Here is a 22,803-nt window from a genome sequence, read left to right as displayed (position 1 = left end):
GTCACTGCCTCCCATTTCACTCAGTCACTGCCTCCCATTTCACTCAGTCACTGACTCCCATTTCACTCAGTCACTGACTCCCATTTCACTCAGTCACTCCATCCCATTTCACTCAGTCACTCCATCCCATTTCACTCAGTCACTCCATCCCATTTCACTCAGACACTCCATCCCATTTCAGTCAGACACTCCATCCCATTTCAGTCAGTCACTCCATCCCATTTCATTCAGTCACTGCATCCCATTTCACCGAGTCACTGCCTCCCACTTCACACAGTTACTGCCTCCCACTTCACACAGTCACTGCCACCCATTTCACTCAGTCACTGCATCTCCTTTTGCCATTAACTGCATCTCATTTCCCTCAGTCACTGCATCCCATTTCCATCAGTCACAGCATCCCATTTCACTCAGTGACTGCCTCCCATTTCACTCAGTGACTGCCACCCATTTCACTCAGTCACTGCCTCCCACTTCACTCAGTCACTGCCTCCCACTTCACTCAGTCACTGCCACCCATTTTACTCAGTCACTGCATCTCCTTTTGCCATTAACTGCATCTCATTTCCCTCAGTCACTGCATCCCATTTCCATCAGTCACTGCATCCCATTTCCATCAGTCACTGCATCCCATTTCCATCAGTCACTGCATCCCAGTTCACTCAGTCACTGCATCCCAGTTCACTCAGTCACTGCATCCCATTTCCCTCAGTCACTGCATCCCATTAACTTCAGTCGCAGGATCCCATTTCAAACAGACACTGCGTCCCAGTTCACAGTCACTGCATCCCATTTCACATAGCCACTGCATCCCATTTCACACAGCCACTGCATCCCATTTCACTCAGTCACTGCAGCTCATTTCACTCAGTCACTGCATCCCATTACCATCAGTCACTGCATCCCATTACCCTCAGTCACTGCATCCCATTACCCTCAGTCACTGCATCCCATTACCCTCAGTCACTGCATCCCATTTCCCGCAGTCACTGCATCCCATTTCCCGCAGTCACTGCATTCCATTTCCCGCAGTCACTGCATCCCATTCCACTCAGTCACTGCATCCCATCTCACTCAGTCACTGCATCTCCTTTCCCTCAGTCAGTGCATCTCCTTTCTCGCAGTCACTGCATCTCCTTTCCTGCAGTCACTGCATCTCCTTTCCTGCAGTCACTGCATCTCATTACCCTCAGTCACTGCATCCCATGACCCTCAGTCACTGCATCCCATTACCCTCAGTCACTGAATCCCATTACCCTCAGTCACTGCATCCCAGTACCAAGAGTCACTGCATCCCATTTCCCACAGTCAGTGAATCTCCTTTCCCTCAGTCACTGCATCCCATTTCCCTCAGTCAGTGCATCCCATTTCCATAAGTCACTGCATCCCATCTCCACAAGCCACTGCATCCCATTTCACTGAGTCACTACATCCCGTTTCACTGAGTCACTGAATCGCATTTGTTGTTCTCACTTGAATGCAATGGTCATGAATCTCCTCCAATGGCTGGTCATGTATTTCCAATGCAAAATTTTACCAAGTTTTGATTTTCAATTTTGATTACATGTGTCTCCTCTATTCTATAAGATGCTGCAATAAACTCAAATTTGATAAATCATAATTCAACCACCATTCCATACAGAGTTAATTTCATCAAACAGATCCAATTAGAATTGTCACATTCCCAAATCCTGATTCAAGGTTTTCTCATTATGGGCCACGTGGTTCAGAAAAAAGACACTGAGAATCAGAGAGATGTACAGTCGGGAAACAGATCCTTTGGCCCAATTTGTCTATGTTGACCGGATATCCTAAATTAATTTAGTCCCATTTGCCAGCATTTGGCCCATATTCCTCTCAACCCATCTTATTCATATACCCATCCACATGCCTTTTAAACGTACAAGCCTCCACCACTTCCTCTGGCAGCTCATTCCATACCTGCACCACTATGAAAAAAATCCGGTCCATTTTAAATCTTCCCTCTCTCATTTTTAACCTATTCCCTCCAGTTTTGGATTCCAGCAACCCGGGGAAAAGATCTTGGCTGTTCGCTCTATCCACGTCCCTCGTAATTGTATAAACTTCTATATGGTCAGCCCTGAACTCCAAAGTTCCAAGAAATAGCTGCCTGTTCAAGCCCACAGTATACCTCCAACCTCCGATGCTGGTAACATCCTTGTAAATCTTCTCTGAACCCTTTCAAGTTTACAACAGACAACAATACAGCGCACAACAGGCCTTCGGCCCTCAATGTTGCGCCGACATCCTTCCTCTCGCAAGGAGACCAAAATCGATTGCAGTATTCCAAAAGCAGCCGAACCAACGTCCTACATGGCTGCTAAGTGATCTCCCAACTACTATACTCAATGCACTGACGAATAAAGGCGAGCACACCAAATATCTCCTTCATATCCTTTCTACCGGTGGCTGTACTTTGATGGAACTACTAAACTGCATTCCAGCGTCTCTTTATTAAGCAACACTCCCCACAACCTTCAGTGGAAACGTGCTGCCCTGATTTGCCTTTCCAAAATGTAGCACCTCACATTTAGCTAACCTCAACACCATCTGCCATTCCTCAGTTTATTGGCCCTTGTCAATGTCCCATTGTATTCTGAGGTGACCTTCTTGGCTGGCTACTACACCTTCAATCATTGGGAAACTTATTAAACACACCTTCTATTTTCATATCCAAATCATTGCATCACTTCAACTCCCCCTCCCACTCCCTGAATGACATGTCCATCCTGGGCCTCTTCCAGTGTCACAACCAAACCACCCAGAAACTGGAGGAGCAGCACCTCATATTCTGCCTCGGGAGCTTCCAACTCAATAGCCTCAATATGGACTTGGCCACCCTCAAAATCTCCCCACCCGCCAGCCTCATCCCAAGACTAGTTCCTCCCCTCATCCCCGCCTCCATGACCTGTCCGCCTTCTCTCCCACCTATCCACTCTTCCCACCTCACTGACCTACTCCCACCACTGCTTGGAATTATTTTTCTTTTCACACTTCATCAGCTCGACGTTATTTCTAAAATCTATTTTCCAATTGTTGGAAAAAGTGAGATAAAGAGAAGTAAAAGAAGTTACATTCTTCCCACTCGGGAAATCTCTGAATATTCTGTTGAAAGGCCGCCAAGGAACGATGCAATTCTTTTGTCACAAACACTGTGAGGGAGACATCTTTTTCGGTTCCACTAACTCCACCCTAAGGAAGACAAACCCACGTAACATATCTAGTGACTTAAAGCATACTCTATTGTTGCCCAAGGTGGAGAGCTGGATGAACACAGCAGGCCAAGCAGCATCAGAGAAGCAAGAAAGCTGATGTTTCGGGACGAGACCCTACTTCAGAAAATTGGCGCTGGAGAATCTGAGATAACAAGGTGTAGAGCCGGATGATACTGCTTGGCCTGCTGTGTTCATCCAGCTTTACACCTTCTTATCTCAGATTCTCCAGCATCTGCAGCTCCTACTGCCTCTATTGTTGCCCTTTCACTTTACTGAACTAATATGAGCCAGTAGTTTGGTTTAGGCTCGTGTAATTTTACGGTTATTGGCCTGTACAAAATCCTGAATTAATTTTGATCGACTGACGGGAGGAGAGATGAATTTTATAGAAATTTTTGTTTTCTACCAATTTGCAGAGGGCATCGTGGGCGATTGAAGGACAGTGTTATTATCCTCCAGGTCTGTGGACTGCATCATTACCAACTTGCCCATTTGCATATACATACAATATTCATTATGTACCAATGAAACATAATAAACCAATACTGCGTACTAAAAACAACGCTCACATATCAATGGAAATTTAAATATTTATCATAGAGTTTGAAGAATTGAATTCAATGATACAAAGCAAAAGCCAGTGAAGATGAGTGCAGTTGGTCAGCACTTTTGCCACTAAGTGGAGGTTGGCAGTTTGAGGCCACCCAGGAACAAGCAAGCTCTGTCTAACTCCAAGGGCAGCACGGTGGCTCAGTGGTTAGCACTGCTGACTCACAGCGCCAGGGACCCAGGTTCGATCCCACCGTTGGACGATTTTCTGTGCGGAGTTTGTACATTCTGCCCATGCCTGCATGGGTTCCTGCTGGGTGCTCTGGTTTCCTCCCACAGTCCAAAGATGTGCAGGCTAGGTGTATGGGCCATGCCAAACTTGCCCATTGTGTTTAGGGATGTGTAGATTAGGTGTGTTAGTCATGGGAAATGTAGGGTTACTGAGGAAAGGGTCGGGGGATGAGTCAGGGTGAGATGCTCTTTGGAGGGTGGCTGTGGACTTCTTGGGTCAAAAGGGGCTTGTTTCCACACTGGAGGGATTCTATGATATGGAAGTATCTTTTGAAGTGGACATTCATGGGTATGCTGTAACAGAGACCTTGAAATACTGCACAACAAATATTTGGAACTAGACTGTCAATTCAGACATAGCATCAAAAGAGGTCATGGAAGTTGTCACCGATATAAAGCAGGATTGATGAAAATCCAGCAGGAAATGGTGTCAAAAGGCACAGTATCTTTTATTCATCTCCAGTTATTTTGTCCAAGGCACTGGATGCTGGCAGGATTGAAACATTTAAGAAATGCTTCACAAATCACATATAAGGACCTGCACATCTTTGAACAATGGGAGGAAACTGCAGCACCTGGCAGAAGCCCCTCGCAGACGCGGGGAGGACGTGTCAATTCCACACAGATAGTTACCCAAGACTGGAATCTCAACTGGCTCCCCAGTGCATGAGCAGCTCTAACCAGTGAGCAACTACCTTGCCCAGAAGGGGTTTTATAAGCGCATACATTATTTCCATTAAGACAGATCCAATCCTCTATTTCCAATCAAAATAACATATTGTAGATATCATGACAACAATCAGAAATGATTTTGAATAAGTCAATCAAAAAACTTGAAATAGTTTCCAAGCCGAAATACTAGATATGGTGCAGTTAAGATGAATAGCGCAACAACAAAAAGGCCATATTTTATGTGACCATCGGTAACACTTGAAAACTTGCAACAATTTGTCGCCAGTAGTGCTCTGAAGTGGCTTGATGATGCACTCCTTCATACACTGGAATGAAACTCCAAAGATCACAAATTCTCCTTCAATACCCTGTTGTAACAGTGACTGCATCAACCTGTGTTTATGGGCCTGACTGGAAACCCACACAACATGCATAAACAAAAAAATAATCTAAGGTAATAGGAGAAAAAAATGTATGTGTGCAACGTCTTTGAAAAGCAATTATTTGTAGCGGCTGCAAGCCCATAAGGAATCTCGTTTCGCAGATGATATTCATTTGCACTGCAGGTCATGCCAGTCAGAATCAGTTTTCGTTTCATGACAGATAACTAAAATGTCCGTTACAATGAACTTTGGTTGATCAGAAGATTTTAAGTAAGGACTATGTCTTATGTGAGCTGACAGCATTCGGGGATGGAGAAGGTACACTCACTGCTGGCATCTTGACACCATTGAATGAGCAAGCGTGGACGCAAAGGTTGTAACAGGTCACAATTGTACAGGCAATATCTTTTGAGCTCCTTCCCAGCAGGCCTGTAATACTCTAAAGCTGTGCTAGACCCTCACTTCCTCCACCTTACGTATGCTGCCTTTTCTTTTTGACAAGAAGCACCTCTGTACCCGTCATCCAAGGCTCCTTAATCTTACCCTTTCTGACCTGTCTCAGAGGAACAAATTTATACATCACTCGCAACAACTGCTCCTTGAACAGCCTCCACATGTCTGCCGTGCCCTTTCTGTGGAACAATTGCTCCCAATCTGTACTTCCCAACTCCTGTCTGATAGTATCATAATTTCCTTGACCCCAGTGAAATATCTTCCCCTGGTAACTGCTCCTTTTCCTTTCCATGGCTATGGTAAATGTGAGGCTCTTGCGGTCACTGTCGCCCAAGTGTTCTCCCACCACGAGATCTGACACCTGTCCTGGCTCATCGCCGAGCACCAAATCCAAAATGGCCTCCCGCCTCGTCGGCCTGTCCACAAACTAAGTCAGGAATCCCTCCTGAACACACCTGACAAAAACGGCTCCATCCAAACCATCTGCACTGAGGAGGTTTCAATCTATATTGGGAAAGTTGAAGTCACCCACAACAACAACCCTGATACGTTTGCACTTTCCAACAATCTGCCGGCCAATGAGTTCTTCGATCTCCCAACTGCTATTTGGGGTCTGCTGAAAACCCCCAGTGAAGTGACTGCTGCCTTGCTGTTCCGAACTTCCACCCACACTGACTCAGTCGACAAACCTTCCTTGGCAACCTCAGCCCATACAACCGCAGTAGACGAGTCCTCAAAGGTTCTTTCAGCCGCCGTTATACTGTCCTTGACCAACAAAGCCACACCTCCCCCTCTTTTACCACCTTCCCAGACCTTAATGAAAGATCTAAACCCGAGAACCTGCAACATCCATTCCTGACCCTGCTCTATCCATGTCTCCGAAATGGCCACAACATCAAAGTCCGTGGTACCTATCCAAGCTGCAACCTCACCTACATTATTCCGGATACTCCCGGCATTAAAGTCGTCACACTTCAATCCAGCTTGCTGTCTGCCAGCACACTTCTGTGACAGTGAGGTCCTGACCATGTCCTCCCTACGCTCATCCTCCTGTGTACTGGGACTACACCTCAGTTTCCCATTCCCCTTCTGAGCTCGTTTAAATCCAACCGAATGGCACTGGCCAATTTCCCACCCAGGATATTAGTGCCCCTCTGGTTCAAGTGGATATCGTCCTGTTTGTACAGGTCCCACCTTCCCCAGAATGAACCCCAATTGTCCATGTACCTGAAGCCCTCCCACCTGCACCATCCCTGCAGCCACGTCTTCAGCTGAAATCTCTCCCTGTTCTTTGCCTCGCTATCACGTGGTACGGTGACAAATTAGTGACGACCACTCTGTTTGTTCTCGCTCTCAACTTCCACCCTCGCTCCCTCAAATCCTGCCTGACATCCCTATCCCTCTTTCTACCTATGTCGTTGGTGCCTACGTGTCCCACGACTTGGGGCTGGTCAACCTCTCCCCTCAGGACCCTAAACACATGATCCGAGACATCACAGACCCTGGCACCTGGTAGGCAACACACCAATCGTGAGTCTCTTTCGTTCCCGGCAAATCTTCTATCAGTCCCTCTAACTATTGAGTCCCCAATGACTATCACTCTCTTCCTATCCCCGCTTCCCTTCTGTGCAAGAGGGACAGACTCTGTGCCAGAGACCTGCACCCTACTGCATACCCACTGCCAACTCGTCCCCCGGAACAGTATCCAAAATGGTACAGTTGTTTTCCAGGGGAGCGACCGCAGGGGATTTCAGGGGAACGACCACAGGGGAAGGTTAGTCAAGCTACACCGGGTAAACGTGCATTTTTGGCTGAAGAAACATGTGTTTCAATGTGAGCTAATGGAAGCAGCCATGGAGTCAAAGCTAAACGTTTTGACAATAAGACAACCATTCTTAAAAGCAGCAGACAGTGTGAAAAAGAAATGAGCTGCTTTAATATCCACTTAAAATTTATGTGGAATATCAGATGGAATTTTCTTATTGACTCCGTTGTGCAATCATGTCGAGCTAAAAATGTTAACTGCATTAATTAAAACTAACCAGAAACGGACTTTGTCGTAAATGGTTTGACGATTTTCTGTATCTGGAACATCCCTTTTCCTTCTCCAACGAAGATCGTACCAACCTATGGTACCAAACTGTGAGTCAAATGGATGGGACACATAATCTTTCAATTCCTCATCAAAACAGTCTCATCGTATGGTTCTGTGCAATAAAAGAGAAAGAATAAACATGTTTCCCACAATTTTGCTGATGTTTACGAACAGAATGCTCAAATTCAAAAAGTTTGGGCTGGCATGTCTGCTTCCTCCAGCCTGTTTGAACTGTTCCATTCAATGTGAAATTTGTGTTAAGTTTTAGCACACAGGTCTATTTGATCTGCGCCACCACCTTCTATTAGTCATACATGCTTTCCCCCTCTTCCTGTAATACGTTCCTTGAAGTGTTCCATGAGATTTTGATTTTAAATCTTATCGTCATATTCTTTTGATTCTCAAGCATCAATGAATCTGATGTTGCCGCCATTCCATGCAGTGCACAGCACGTCAAACAGGAGTCTTGCTCTTGCCATGAGCACTGAGGTAGTATGGGGTCACAACTGTCTCATAGTTCGGAATGAAATTCTACATATAGGGCTATGAAGAGTCATGCAGTTAATTTTATTTGACATGCTATTTCTTTTCTTAACAAATATGCTGGATTTAAAGTGATCTTCACCCTCATTTAAAATGAATCCAACGTAAAACCAGCAAATCGAAATTTTAATTTGAGTTCAGTGTTACACAAATATATGACTTTTTAAAAAATTATATTCGAGTCAACATTAACATTTAATTCCCTGACACCGGGTGAACTTACTTTTAAATTCGAATTTTCCTTCGGTATTAACGGACAAGTGAGCCTTTTTGCAAGCACCGAAAGGCTGCACCAGTTTATGCTAAAACTTGCGGAACTGTAAGTTTCACAAATATGTTCCTATTAAACACTAATTCCTATTGAAGCAGTATGAAGCCAAATTCATTCAACTGGACAGCAAAAACGGTCAAGATTTTAAAAGCAAGCAACTATTTTGAAGTCACTCTTCGAACTAAATTCCATCTTGGTGTCTGAGAGTCCATAGGTTCCTCACTCTCAACGAACCATTCAACTGTCATGCAATTACTGAAACACACAGACAAAAAACATCAACGTTAACAGTCACTAAGATTTTGAGAGTGATTTGGAATTCGTACTAATTCCCCCCTGGGGAAAATCTGTTCCAATCTGGATAGTACTCACTTATTACCATCCAACCTACCTTCCCCAGCACCTCCTCCCCCTCCACGCTATTTGTTTCTGAGCTCCCTTCCACCCTCCATTTCTCAGGAAGGGTCCTGACCCAAAACCTCAACTTTCCTCAGCCTCTGATGCTGCCTGACAAAACGTCAGCTTTTACGCTCCTGAGATGCTGCTTGGCCTGCTGTGCTCATCCAGCTCCACACTTTGTTATCTCTGTTCATTTGCCTGTTCTTTCTATCGGACATGAATCATTGGCTATTTCGTTCCCAACACTTATCCCCTAACAACCACCTCTCTGTGATACCCAGAGTGATGTATCTGTCAATTTCAATCTGCACCACAAACTCATTCACTTTGTTTCATACACTCCCTGCAATTCAATACAAGATCTTCAGTCTGGCATTTACAGCCACCCTTCTTATCTGCTGCAGCTGAAGTGAGACTCCTGACCATTTCCATACTTTTTGTCCTATTACTTGCTCTGGAAACTTTGCTGAGCACTTACCAGCTTCTAACTTTTTCCACAATTTTCCATGCAACTGAGCTCACCCACTCCACACTTTTTATGTTAACGCCCTAGCCCCAGACCCAGCTCTGTATTTTGCGAGGATACTTGTCCCAATATGATTCTCGTCGAGCCTATAACACCAGAACGACTCCCTCCTTCCCCATACCCATGCCAATGTCCCATGAATTCAAACACATTTCTGCCATGCCACCATTTGAACAATGTACATCTATAATTATGTTCACACCGTGCCAAATTGCTCAGATAATAATCCAGAGATTATTACCATTCTGGTTCTGCTTTCTCACCTCAGCACCTCGGTGCTCATAATCCCTCAGCAGAACCTCTTTCCTCTTTCTTCCATATCAATGGTACCTGTGTGGACCACGATAGCTGGATTTCTACTCCTCCCACTTCAAGTTCCTTTGTAGCCGAGATGGAATATTCTGAACCTGGGCACCAGGCAGGCAACACTACTTTCGAGACTCCCGATCCTGGTCACAACGAACAGTGTTCATTCTCCTAACTATACTACCTCTGATTATAACTACATTTCACTTTTTATCCCCTCCTGAATGTCCCCCCTGTACCACAGTGCTACAGTCAGTTTACTCATCTTCCCTATACCCTGCACTCTCATCCACACACGAAGAAAGAATCTCAAACCTGTTCGATAAGATCAAAGGCCAAGGTTCCTTCTGCACTACATCCTGGATCCTTCCATCTGCCCTGATCTTTGTCATTGGGCACTGACCGAGTTTCAGCTAGTTAATCTAAGGTGTGTGACTGCCTCCTGAAGCACAGCATTCCCTGGTAACTTTGCCCCACATGATTTGTTGATTGGTCAAAACTGAGATTCCAGTTCATCAACCGTAAGCTGGAGTCTGGGGCCTGACCACTCCCCTGTCATATAGGTACAAATCATCATCTGGCCTGGCATCTCCATTTCAATTACTTCGATCAGCGGGGGGCCAGTCACAGTGAGCGGGTCAGGGCTGCGGGGACAAGACCCTGTCAGCGGGTCAGGGGTGCGGGGGGCAAGTCGCAGTGAGCGGGTCAGGGGTGCAAGGGGCAGTGTCGCAGTGAGCGGGTCAGGGCTGCGGGGGCAGTGTCGCAGTGAGCGGGTCAGGGCTGCGGGGGGCAAGTCCCTGTCAGTGGGACAGGGCTGCGGGGGGCAAGTCGCAGTGTGCGGGTCAGGGCTGCGGGGGCAAGTCGGAGTGAGCGGGTCAGGGCTGTGGGGGGCCAGTGGCAGTGAGTGGGTCAGGGCTGCGGGGGCAGTGTCGCAGTGAGCGGGTCAGGGCTGCGGGGGGCAAGTCCCTGTCAGTGGGACAGGGCTGCGGGGGGCAAGTCGCAGTGTGCGGGTCAGGGCTGCGGGAGGCAAGTCGCACTGAGTGGGACAGGGCTGTGGGGGGCCAGTGGCAGTGAGTGGGTCAGGGCTGTGGGAGGCAGACCCTGTGAGCTGGTCAGGGCTGCGGGGGACAGTCCCTGTCAGCGGGTCAGGGCTGCGGGGGGCAAGTCCCTGGCAGCGGGACAAGAAAGCGGGGGGCAAGGCCCTGTCAGCGGGACAGGACTGCGGGGGGCAAGTCGCAGTGTGTGGGTCAGGGCTGCGGGGGGCAAGTCGCACTGAGTGGGACAGGGCTGCGGGGGGCCAGTGGCAGTGAGTGGGTCAGGGCTGCGGGGGGCCAGTCCCTGTCAGCGGGACAGGACTGCGGGGGGCAATTCGCAGTGAGCGGGTCATGGCTGCGGGGGGCAAGTCGCAGTGAGCGGGTCAGGGCTGCTCGGGGTCAGTCCCTGTGAGCGGGTCAGGGCTGCGTGGGCCAGTCCCTGTGAGCGGGTCAGGGCTGCGGGGGGCAAGTCGCAGTGAGCGGGTCAGGGCTGCGGGGGGCAAGTCGCAGTGAGCGGGTCAGGGCTGCGGGGGGCCAGACGCAGTGAGCGGGTCAGGGCTGCGGGGGCGAGTCCCTGTCAGCGGGACAGAACTGCTGGGGGCAAGTCCCTGTCAGCGGGACAGGACTGCAGGGGGCAAGTCGCAGTGAGAGGGTCAGGTCTGCGGGGGGCAAGTCGCAGTGAGCATGTCAGGGCTGCGGGGGGGAGAGCCCCTGTGAACGGGTCAGGGCTGTGGGGGCCAGTCCCTGTGAGCGAGTCAGGGCTGCGGGGGGGCAAGTCGCAGTGAGCGGGTCAGGGCTGCGGGGGGCAAGTCGCAGTGAGCGGGTCAGGGCTGCGGGGGGCAAGTGGCAGTGAGCGGGTCAGGACTGCGGGGGGCCAGTCCCAGTGAGCAGGTCAGGGCTGCGGGGGCCAGTCCCTGTGAGCGGGTCAGGGCTGCGGGGGGCAAGTCGCAGTGAGCGGGTCAGGGCTGCGGGGGGCGAGTCCCTGTGAGCGGGTCAAGGCTGCGGGGGGCAGTGTCGCAGTCAGCAGGTCAGGGCTGTGGGGGCCAGTCATTGTAAGCGGGTCAGGGCTGCGGCGGGCCAGTCCCTGTGACCGGGTCAGGCCTGCCTGGGGCAAGTCGCAGTCAGCGGGTCAGGGCTGCGGGGGGCAAGTCGCAGTGAGCGGGTCAGGACAGCGGGGGGCAAGTCGCAGTGAGCGGGTCAGGACTGCGGGGGGCCAGTCCCTGTGAGCAGGTCAGGGCTGCGGGGGCCAGTCCCTGTCAGCGGGTCAGAGCTGCGGTGGGCCAGTCCCTGTGAGCGGGTCAGGGCTGCGGGGGGCAAGTCGCAGTGAGCGGGTCAGGGCTGCGGGGGGCCAGTCCCTGTGAGCGGGTCAGGGCTGCGGGGGGCAGTGTCGCAGTGAGCGGGTCAGGGCTGCGGGGGGCAAGTCGCAGTGAGCAGGTCAGGACTGCGGAGGGCAAGTCGCAGTGAGCGGGTCAGGGCTGCGGGGGCATGTCCATGTCAGCGGGACAGGACTGCAGGGGGGCCGGTCCCCGTGAGCGGGTCAGGGCTGCGGGGGGCCAGTCCCTGTGAGCGGGTCAGGGCTGCGTGGGCCAGTCCGTGTGAGCGGGTCAGGGCTGCGTGGGGCAAGTCGCAGTGAGCGGGTCAGGGCTGCTCGGGGCAGTGTCGCAGTGAGCGGGTCAGGGCTGCGGGGGCCAGTCCATGTAAGCGGGTCAGCGCAGCATGGGCCAGTCCCTCTGAGTGGGTCAGAGCTGCGCGGGGCAAGTCACAGTGAGCGGGTCAGGGCTGAGGAGGGCAGTGACGCAGTGAGCGGGTCAGCTCTGCGGGGGGCAAGTCGAAGTGAGCGGGTCAGGGCTGTGGGGGGCAAGTCACAGTGAGCGGGTCAGGGGTGCGGGGGGCCAGTCGCAGTGAGCGGGTCAGGGCTGCGGGGGTCCAGTCCCTGTCAGCAGGACAGGACTGCAGGGGGCAAGTCGCAGTGAGCGGGTCAGGGCTGCGGGAGGCTGGGTAGCAGTGAGCGGGTCAGGGCTGCGGGGGGTCAGTACCTGTGAGCGAGTCAGGGCTGCGGCGGCCAGTCCCTGCGAGCGGGTCAGGGCTGGGGGGGGCAGTGTCGCAGTGAGCGGGTCAGGGCTGCGGGGGACAAGTCGCAGTGAGCGGGTCAGGGCTGCGGGGGGCAAGTCCCTGTCAGCGGGAGAGGACTGCAAGGGGCAGGTCCCTGTCAGCGGGACAGGACTGCGGGGGGCAAGCGGCAGTGAGCGGGTTAGGGCTGTGGGGGCCAGTCCCTGTCACCGGGTCAGGGCTGAGGAGGGCCAATCCCTGTGAGCGGGTCAGGGCTGCGGGGGGCAACTCGCAGTGAATGGGTCAGGGCTGCGGGGGCAAGTCCCTGTCAGCGGAACAGGACTGCGGGGGGCCAGTCCCTGTGAGCGGGTTAGGGCTGCGGGGGCCAGTCCCTGTGAGCGGGTCACAGCTGCGCGGGCCAGTCCCTGTGAGCGGGTCAGGGCTGCGGGGGGCAAGTCGCAGTGAGCGGGTCAGGGCTGCGGGGGCCAGTCCCCCTGAGCGGGTCAGGGCTGCGGGGTGCAAGTCGCAGTCAGCGGGTCAGGGCTGCGGGGGGAAAGTCGCAGTAAGCGGGACAGGGCTGCAGGGGCAAGTCCCTGTCAGCGGGACAGGAATGCGGGGGTCAAGTCGCAGTGAGGGGGTCAGGGCTGCGGGGGCAAGTCCCTGTCAGCGGAACAGGACTGCGGGGGGCAAGTCGCAGTGAGCGGGTCAGGGCTGCGGGGGGCCAGTTGCAGTGTGCGGGTCAGGTCTGCGGGGGGCCAGTCCCTGTGAGCTGCTGAGGGCTGCGGGGGCCAGCCCCTATCAGCGGGTCAGGGCTGCGGGGGACCGGTCCCCCTGAGCGGGTCAGGGCTGCGGGGGGCCGGTCCCCCTGAGCGGGTCAGGGCTGCGGCGGGCTTGTCGCAGTGAGCGGGTCAGGGCTGCGGGGGACAAGTCGCAGTGAGCGGGTCAGGGCAGCGGGTGCAAGTCCCTGTCAGCGGGACAGGACTGCAAGGGGCAGGTCCCTGTCAGCGGGACAGGACTGTGGGGGGCAAGTCGCAGTGAGCGGGTCAGGTCTGCGGGGGGCAAGTCACAGTGAGCGGGTCAGGGCTGCGGGGGGCAAGTCGCAGTGAGCGGGTCAGGGCTGCGGGGGGCCAGTCGCAGAGAGCGGGTCAGGGCAGCGGGTGCAAGTCCCTGTCAGCGGGACAGGACTGCAAGGGGCAGGTCCCTGTCAGCGGGACAGGACTGTGGGGGGCAAGCGGCAGTGAGCGGGTCAGGGCTGTGGGGGCTAGTCCCTGTCACCGGGTCAGGGCTGCGGAGGGCCAAGCCCTGTGAGCGGGTCAGGGCTGCGAGGGGCAGGCCGTCTGAGCGGGTCAGGGCTGCGGGGGGCAAGTCGCAGTGAGCGGGTCAGGGCTGCGGGGGGCCAGTCCCGGTAAGCGGGTCAGGGATGCGGGGGTCAGTCCCTGTGAGCGGGTCAGGGCTGCGGGGGGCAACTCGCAGTGAATGGGTCAGGGCTGCGGGGGCAAGTCCCTGTCAGTGGAACAGGACTGCGGGGGGCCAGTCCCTGTGAGCGGGTTAGGGCTGCGGGGGCCAGTCCCTGTGAGCGGGTCACAGCTGCGCGGGCCAGTCCCTGTGAGCGGGTCAGGGCTGTGGGGGGCAAGTCGCAGCGAGCGGGTCAGGGCTGCGGGGGCCAGTGCCCCTGAGCGGGTCAGGTCTGCGGGGGGCAAGTCGCAGTGAGGGGTCAGGGCTGCGGGGTGCAAGTCGCAGTCAGCGGGTCAGGGCTGCGGGGGGAAAGTCGCAGTAAGCGGGACAGGGCTGCAGGGGCAAGTCCCTGTCAGCGGGACAGGACTGCGGGGGCAAGTCGCAGTGAGGGGGTCTGGGCTGCGGGGTGCAGTGTCGCAGCGAGCAGGTCAGGGCTGCGGGGGCATGCCCTCTGAGCGGGTCAGGGCTGCGGGGGGCAAGTCGCAGTGAGCGGGTCTGGGGTGCAGGGGGCATTGTCGCGGTGTGAGGGTCAGGGATGCAGGGGCCAGTCCCTGTGAGCGGGTCAGGGCTGCGGCGGCATGTCCCAGTCAGCGGGACAGGACGGCAAGGGGGCAGGTCCCTGTCAGCGGGACAGCAGTGCAGGGAGGCAGGTCGCAGTGAGCGGGTCAGGTCTGCGGGGGGCAAGTCGCAGTGAGCGGGTCAGGGCTGCGGGGGGCCAGTCCCCCTGAGCGGGTCAGGTCTGCGGGGGGCAAGTCGCAGTGAGGGGTCAGGGCTGCGGGGGCCATTCCCTGTGAGCAGGTCAGGGCTGCGGGGGCAGGCTCTCTGAGCGGGTCAGGGCTGCGTGAGGCAAGTCGCAGTGAGCGGGTCCGGGGTGCGGGGGGCAATGTCACACTGAGCGGTTCAGGGCTGCGGGGGGCCAGTGCCTGTGAGCGGGTCAGGGCTGCGGGGGCATGTCCTTGTCAGCGGGACAGGACTGCAGGGGGGCCGGTCCCTGTCAGCGGGACAGGACTGCAGGGGGCAGGTCCCTGTCAGCGGGACAGGACTGCAGGTGGGCAAGTTGCAGTGAGCGCGTCAGGGCTGCGGGGACCCATCGCAGTAAGCGGGTCAGGGCTGCGGGGGGCCAGTCCCTGTGAGCGGGTCAGGGCTGCGGGGGCCAGTCCCTGTCAGCGGGACAGGACTGCGGGGGGCAAGTCGCAGTGAGCGGGTCATGTCTGCGGGGGGCAAGTCGCAGTGAGCGGGTCAGGGCTGCGGGGGGCAAGTCGCAGTGAGCGGGTCAGGGCTGCGGGGGGCAAGTCGCAGTGAGCGGGTCAGGGCTGCGGGGGGCAAGTCCCTGTCACCGGGTCAGGGCTGCGGAGGGCCAATCCCTGTGAGCGGGTCAGGGCTGCGAGGGGCAGGCCGTCTGAGCGGGTCAGGGCTGCGGGGGGCAAGTCGCAGTGAGCGGGTCAGGGCTGCGGGGGGCCAGTCCCGGTAAGCGGGTCAGGGATGCGGGGGTCAGTCCCTGTGAGCGGGTCAGGGCTGCGGGCGGCAACTCGCAGTGAGTGGGTCAGGGCTGCGGGGGCAAGTTCCTGTCAGCGGAACAGGACTGCGGGGGGCAAGTCGCAGTGAGCGGGTCAGGGCTGCGGGTGGCCAGTCCCTGTGAGCGCGTCAGGGCTGCGGCGGGCCAGTCCCTGTGAGCGGGTTGGGGCTGCGGGGGCCAGTCCCTGTGAGCGGGTCACAGCTGCGGGGGCCAGTCCCCCTGAGCGGGTCAGGTCTGTGGGGAGCAAGTCGCAGTGAGGGGTCAGGGCTGCGGGGTGCAAGTCGCAGTCAGCGGGTCAGGGCTGCGGGGGGAAAGTCGCAGTAAGCGGGTCAGGGCTGCAGGGGCAAGTCCCTGTCAGCGGGACAGGACTGCGGGGGGCAAGTCGCAGTGAGGGGGTCAAGTCGCAGTGAGGGGGTCAGGGCTGCGGGGTGCAGTGTCGCAGCGAGCGGGTCAGGGCTGCGGGGGCAGGCCCTCTGAGCGGGTCAGGGCTGCGGGGGGGAAGTCGCAGTGAGCGGGTCTGGGGTGCAGGGGGCATTGTCGCGGTGTGAGGGTCAGGGATGCAGGGGCCAGTCCCTGTGAGTGGGTAAGGGCTGCGGGGGCCAGTCCCAGTCAGCGGGACAGGACTGCAAGGGGGCAGGTCCCTGTCAGCGGGAGAGCACTGCAGGGGGGCAGGTCGCAGTGAGCGGGTCAGGTCTGCGGGGGGCAAGTCGCAGTGAGCGGGTCAGGGCTGCGGGGGGCCAGTCCCCCTGAGCGGGTCAGGTCTGCGGGGGGCAAGTCGCATTGAGGGGTCAGGGCTGCGGGAGGCTGGTCGCAGTGAGCGGGTCAGCTCTGCGGGGGGCAAGTCGCAGTGAGCGGGTCAGGGCTGCAGGGGCCATTCCCTGTGAGCAGGTCAGGGCTGCGGGGGCAGGCTCTCTGAGCGGGTCAGGGCTGCGTGGGGCAAGTCGCAGTGAGCGGGTCTGGGGAGCGGGGGGCAATGTCGCACTGAGCGGTTCAGGGCTGCGGGGGGCCAGTGCCTGTGAGCGGGTCAGGGCTGCGGGGGCATGTCCTTGTCAGCGGGACAGGACTGCAGGGGGGCCGGTCCCTGTCAGCGGGACAGGACTGCAGGGGGGCAGGTCACTGTCAGCGGGACAGGACTGCAGGGGAGCAAGTCGCAGTGAGCGCATCAGGGCTGCGGGGACCCATCGCAGTGAGCGGGTCAGGGCTGCGGGGGGCCAGTCCCTGTCGGCGGGACAGGACTGCGGTGGGCAGTGTCGCAGTGAGCGGGTCAGGGCTGCGGGGGCCAGTCCCTGTCACCGGGTCAGGGCTGCGGGGGGCAAGTCGCAGTGAGCGGGTCAGGGCTGCGGGGGGCCGGTCCCCCTGAGCGGATCAGGGCTGTGGGGGGCAGTGTCGCAGTGAGCGGGTCAGGGCTGCGGGGACAAGACCCTGTCAGCGGGTCAGGGGTGCGGGGGGCAAGTCGCAGTGAGCGGGTCAGGGGTGCAAGGGGCAGTGTCGCAGTGAGCGGGTCAGGGCTGCGGGGGCAGTGTCGCAGTGAGCGGGTCAGGGCTGCGGGGGGCAAGTCCCTGTCAGTGGGACAGGGCTGCGGGGGGCAAGTCGCAGTGTGCGGGTCAGGGCTGCGGGGGCAAGTCGGAGTGAGCGGGTCAGGGCTGTGGGGGGCCAGTGGCAGTGAGTGGGTCAGGGCTGCGGGGGCAGTGTCGCAGTGAGCGGGTCAGGGCTGCGGGGGGCAAGTCCCTGTCAGTGGGACAGGGCTGCGGGGGGCAAGTCGCAGTGTGCGGGTCAGGGCTGCGGGAGGCAAGTCGCACTGAGTGGGACAGGGCTGTGGGGGGCCAGTGGCAGTGAGTGGGTCAGGGCTGTGGGAGGCAGACCCTGTGAGCTGGTCAGGGCTGCGGGGGACAGTCCCTGTCAGCGGGTCAGGGCTGCGGGGGGCAAGTCCCTGGCAGCGGGACAAGAAAGCGGGGGGCAAGGCCCTGTCAGCGGGACAGGACTGCGGGGGGCAAGTCGCAGTGTGTGGGTCAGGGCTGCGGGGGGCAAGTCGCACTGAGTGGGACAGGGCTGCGGGGGGCCAGTGGCAGTGAGTGGGTCAGGGCTGCGGGGGGCCAGTCCCTGTCAGCGGGACAGGACTGCGGGGGGCAATTCGCAGTGAGCGGGTCATGGCTGCGGGGGGCAAGTCGCAGTGAGCGGGTCAGGGCTGCTCGGGGTCAGTCCCTGTGAGCGGGTCAGGGCTGCGTGGGCCAGTCCCTGTGAGCGGGTCAGGGCTGCGGGGGGCAAGTCGCAGTGAGCGGGTCAGGGCTGCGGGGGGCAAGTCGCAGTGAGCGGGTCAGGGCTGCGGGGGGCCAGACGCAGTGAGCGGGTCAGGGCTGCGGGGGCGAGTCCCTGTCAGCGGGACAGAACTGCTGGGGGCAAGTCCCTGTCAGCGGGACAGGACTGCAGGGGGCAAGTCGCAGTGAGAGGGTCAGGTCTGCGGGGGGCAAGTCGCAGTGAGCATGTCAGGGCTGCGGGGGGGAGAGCCCCTGTGAACGGGTCAGGGCTGTGGGGGCCAGTCCCTGTGAGCGAGTCAGGGCTGCGGGGGGGCAAGTCGCAGTGAGCGGGTCAGGGCTGCGGGGGGCAAGTCGCAGTGAGCGGGTCAGGGCTGCGGGGGGCAAGTGGCAGTGAGCGGGTCAGGACTGCGGGGGGCCAGTCCCAGTGAGCAGGTCAGGGCTGCGGGGGCCAGTCCCTGTGAGCGGGTCAGGGCTGCGGGGGGCAAGTCGCAGTGAGCGGGTCAGGGCTGCGGGGGGCGAGTCCCTGTGAGCGGGTCAAGGCTGCGGGGGGCAGTGTCGCAGTCAGCAGGTCAGGGCTGTGGGGGCCAGTCATTGTAAGCGGGTCAGGGCTGCGGCGGGCCAGTCCCTGTGACCGGGTCAGGCCTGCCTGGGGCAAGTCGCAGTCAGCGGGTCAGGGCTGCGGGGGGCAAGTCGCAGTGAGCGGGTCAGGACAGCGGGGGGCAAGTCGCAGTGAGCGGGTCAGGACTGCGGGGGGCCAGTCCCTGTGAGCAGGTCAGGGCTGCGGGGGGCCAGTCCCTGTCAGCGGGTCAGAGCTGCGGTGGGCCAGTCCCTGTGAGCGGGTCAGGGCTGCGGGGGGCAAGTCGCAGTGAGCGGGTCAGGGCTGCGGGGGGCCAGTCCCTGTGAGCGGGTCAGGGCTGCGGGGGGCAGTGTCGCAGTGAGCGGGTCAGGGCTGCGGGGGGCAAGTCGCAGTGAGCAGGTCAGGACTGCGGAGGGCAAGTCGCAGTGAGCGGGTCAGGGCTGCGGGGGCATGTCCATGTCAGCGGGACAGGACTGCAGGGGGGCCGGTCCCCGTGAGCGGGTCAGGGCTGCGGGGGGCCAGTCCCTGTGAGCGGGTCAGGGCTGCGTGGGCCAGTCCGTGTGAGCGGGTCAGGGCTGCGTGGGGCAAGTCGCAGTGAGCGGGTCAGGGCTGCTCGGGGCAGTGTCGCAGTGAGCGGGTCAGGGCTGCGGGGGCCAGTCCATGTAAGCGGGTCAGCGCAGCATGGGCCAGTCCCTCTGAGTGGGTCAGAGCTGCGCGGGGCAAGTCACAGTGAGCGGGTCAGGGCTGAGGAGGGCAGTGACGCAGTGAGCGGGTCAGCTCTGCGGGGGGCAAGTCGAAGTGAGCGGGTCAGGGCTGTGGGGGGCAAGTCACAGTGAGCGGGTCAGGGGTGCGGGGGGCCAGTCGCAGTGAGCGGGTCAGGGCTGCGGGGGTCCAGTCCCTGTCAGCAGGACAGGACTGCAGGGGGCAAGTCGCAGTGAGCGGGTCAGGGCTGCGGGAGGCTGGGTAGCAGTGAGCGGGTCAGGGCTGCGGGGGGTCAGTACCTGTGAGCGAGTCAGGGCTGCGGCGGCCAGTCCCTGCGAGCGGGTCAGGGCTGGGGGGGGCAGTGTCGCAGTGAGCGGGTCAGGGCTGCGGGGGACAAGTCGCAGTGAGCGGGTCAGGGCTGCGGGGGGCAAGTCCCTGTCAGCGGGAGAGGACTGCAAGGGGCAGGTCCCTGTCAGCGGGACAGGACTGCGGGGGGCAAGCGGCAGTGAGCGGGTTAGGGCTGTGGGGGCCAGTCCCTGTCACCGGGTCAGGGCTGAGGAGGGCCAATCCCTGTGAGCGGGTCAGGGCTGCGGGGGGCAACTCGCAGTGAATGGGTCAGGGCTGCGGGGGCAAGTCCCTGTCAGCGGAACAGGACTGCGGGGGGCCAGTCCCTGTGAGCGGGTTAGGGCTGCGGGGGCCAGTCCCTGTGAGCGGGTCACAGCTGCGCGGGCCAGTCCCTGTGAGCGGGTCAGGGCTGCGGGGGGCAAGTCGCAGTGAGCGGGTCAGGGCTGCGGGGGCCAGTCCCCCTGAGCGGGTCAGGGCTGCGGGGTGCAAGTCGCAGTCAGCGGGTCAGGGCTGCGGGGGGAAAGTCGCAGTAAGCGGGACAGGGCTGCAGGGGCAAGTCCCTGTCAGCGGGACAGGAATGCGGGGGTCAAGTCGCAGTGAGGGGGTCAGGGCTGCGGGGGCAAGTCCCTGTCAGCGGAACAGGACTGCGGGGGGCAAGTCGCAGTGAGCGGGTCAGGGCTGCGGGGGGCCAGTTGCAGTGTGCGGGTCAGGTCTGCGGGGGGCCAGTCCCTGTGAGCTGCTGAGGGCTGCGGGGGCCAGCCCCTATCAGCGGGTCAGGGCTGCGGGGGACCGGTCCCCCTGAGCGGGTCAGGGCTGCGGGGGGCCGGTCCCCCTGAGCGGGTCAGGGCTGCGGCGGGCTTGTCGCAGTGAGCGGGTCAGGGCTGCGGGGGACAAGTCGCAGTGAGCGGGTCAGGGCAGCGGGTGCAAGTCCCTGTCAGCGGGACAGGACTGCAAGGGGCAGGTCCCTGTCAGCGGGACAGGACTGTGGGGGGCAAGTCGCAGTGAGCGGGTCAGGTCTGCGGGGGGCAAGTCACAGTGAGCGGGTCAGGGCTGCGGGGGGCAAGTCGCAGTGAGCGGGTCAGGGCTGCGGGGGGCCAGTCGCAGAGAGCGGGTCAGGGCAGCGGGTGCAAGTCCCTGTCAGCGGGACAGGACTGCAAGGGGCAGGTCCCTGTCAGCGGGACAGGACTGTGGGGGGCAAGCGGCAGTGAGCGGGTCAGGGCTGTGGGGGCTAGTCCCTGTCACCGGGTCAGGGCTGCGGAGGGCCAAGCCCTGTGAGCGGGTCAGGGCTGCGAGGGGCAGGCCGTCTGAGCGGGTCAGGGCTGCGGGGGGCAAGTCGCAGTGAGCGGGTCAGGGCTGCGGGGGGCCAGTCCCGGTAAGCGGGTCAGGGATGCGGGGGTCAGTCCCTGTGAGCGGGTCAGGGCTGCGGGGGGCAACTCGCAGTGAATGGGTCAGGGCTGCGGGGGCAAGTCCCTGTCAGTGGAACAGGACTGCGGGGGGCCAGTCCCTGTGAGCGGGTTAGGGCTGCGGGGGCCAGTCCCTGTGAGCGGGTCACAGCTGCGCGGGCCAGTCCCTGTGAGCGGGTCAGGGCTGTGGGGGGCAAGTCGCAGCGAGCGGGTCAGGGCTGCGGGGGCCAGTGCCCCTGAGCGGGTCAGGTCTGCGGGGGGCAAGTCGCAGTGAGGGGTCAGGGCTGCGGGGTGCAAGTCGCAGTCAGCGGGTCAGGGCTGCGGGGGGAAAGTCGCAGTAAGCGGGACAGGGCTGCAGGGGCAAGTCCCTGTCAGCGGGACAGGACTGCGGGGGCAAGTCGCAGTGAGGGGGTCTGGGCTGCGGGGTGCAGTGTCGCAGCGAGCAGGTCAGGGCTGCGGGGGCATGCCCTCTGAGCGGGTCAGGGCTGCGGGGGGCAAGTCGCAGTGAGCGGGTCTGGGGTGCAGGGGGCATTGTCGCGGTGTGAGGGTCAGGGATGCAGGGGCCAGTCCCTGTGAGCGGGTCAGGGCTGCGGCGGCATGTCCCAGTCAGCGGGACAGGACGGCAAGGGGGCAGGTCCCTGTCAGCGGGACAGCAGTGCAGGGAGGCAGGTCGCAGTGAGCGGGTCAGGTCTGCGGGGGGCAAGTCGCAGTGAGCGGGTCAGGGCTGCGGGGGGCCAGTCCCCCTGAGCGGGTCAGGTCTGCGGGGGGCAAGTCGCAGTGAGGGGTCAGGGCTGCGGGGGCCATTCCCTGTGAGCAGGTCAGGGCTGCGGGGGCAGGCTCTCTGAGCGGGTCAGGGCTGCGTGAGGCAAGTCGCAGTGAGCGGGTCCGGGGTGCGGGGGGCAATGTCACACTGAGCGGTTCAGGGCTGCGGGGGGCCAGTGCCTGTGAGCGGGTCAGGGCTGCGGGGGCATGTCCTTGTCAGCGGGACAGGACTGCAGGGGGGCCGGTCCCTGTCAGCGGGACAGGACTGCAGGGGGCAGGTCCCTGTCAGCGGGACAGGACTGCAGGTGGGCAAGTTGCAGTGAGCGCGTCAGGGCTGCGGGGACCCATCGCAGTAAGCGGGTCAGGGCTGCGGGGGGCCAGTCCCTGTGAGCGGGTCAGGGCTGCGGGGGCCAGTCCCTGTCAGCGGGACAGGACTGCGGGGGGCAAGTCGCAGTGAGCGGGTCATGTCTGCGGGGGGCAAGTCGCAGTGAGCGGGTCAGGGCTGCGGGGGGCAAGTCGCAGTGAGCGGGTCAGGGCTGCGGGGGGCAAGTCGCAGTGAGCGGGTCAGGGCTGCGGGGGCCAGTCCCTGTCACCGGGTCAGGGCTGCGGAGGGCCAATCCCTGTGAGCGGGTCAGGGCTGCGAGGGGCAGGCCGTCTGAGCGGGTCAGGGCTGCGGGGGGCAAGTCGCAGTGAGCGGGTCAGGGCTGCGGGGGGCCAGTCCCGGTAAGCGGGTCAGGGATGCGGGGGTCAGTCCCTGTGAGCGGGTCAGGGCTGCGGGCGGCAACTCGCAGTGAGTGGGTCAGGGCTGCGGGGGCAAGTTCCTGTCAGCGGAACAGGACTGCGGGGGGCAAGTCGCAGTGAGCGGGTCAGGGCTGCGGGTGGCCAGTCCCTGTGAGCGCGTCAGGGCTGCGGCGGGCCAGTCCCTGTGAGCGGGTTGGGGCTGCGGGGGCCAGTCCCTGTGAGCGGGTCACAGCTGCGGGG

At 59.6% G+C, this 22,803-nt stretch overlaps 1 long non-coding RNA gene across 1 annotated transcript in view; it reads right to left on the bottom strand.

Moving 5' to 3' along the window:
• The window catches only part of LOC132207833 (uncharacterized), a 188,916-nt gene that overhangs the window by 41,416 nt on the left and 124,697 nt on the right, over positions 1–22,803 (bottom strand). The window contains exons 5-6 of the long non-coding RNA XR_009443887.1: positions 7,627–7,791; positions 3,096–3,213 (exon numbers count right to left, since the gene is read on the bottom strand). This is a non-coding gene — a long non-coding RNA (uncharacterized LOC132207833). The remainder of the gene's footprint in view (positions 1–3,095; positions 3,214–7,626; positions 7,792–22,803) is intronic.

The sequence above is a fragment of the Stegostoma tigrinum genome, unplaced genomic scaffold, assembly GCF_030684315.1.
Source record: "Stegostoma tigrinum isolate sSteTig4 unplaced genomic scaffold, sSteTig4.hap1 scaffold_172, whole genome shotgun sequence".
Lineage (NCBI taxonomy): Eukaryota > Metazoa > Chordata > Chondrichthyes > Orectolobiformes > Stegostomatidae > Stegostoma > Stegostoma tigrinum.
Note: the sequence above shows the minus strand (reverse complement) of the source record. Positions and strands in the feature narration are given on the sequence as shown.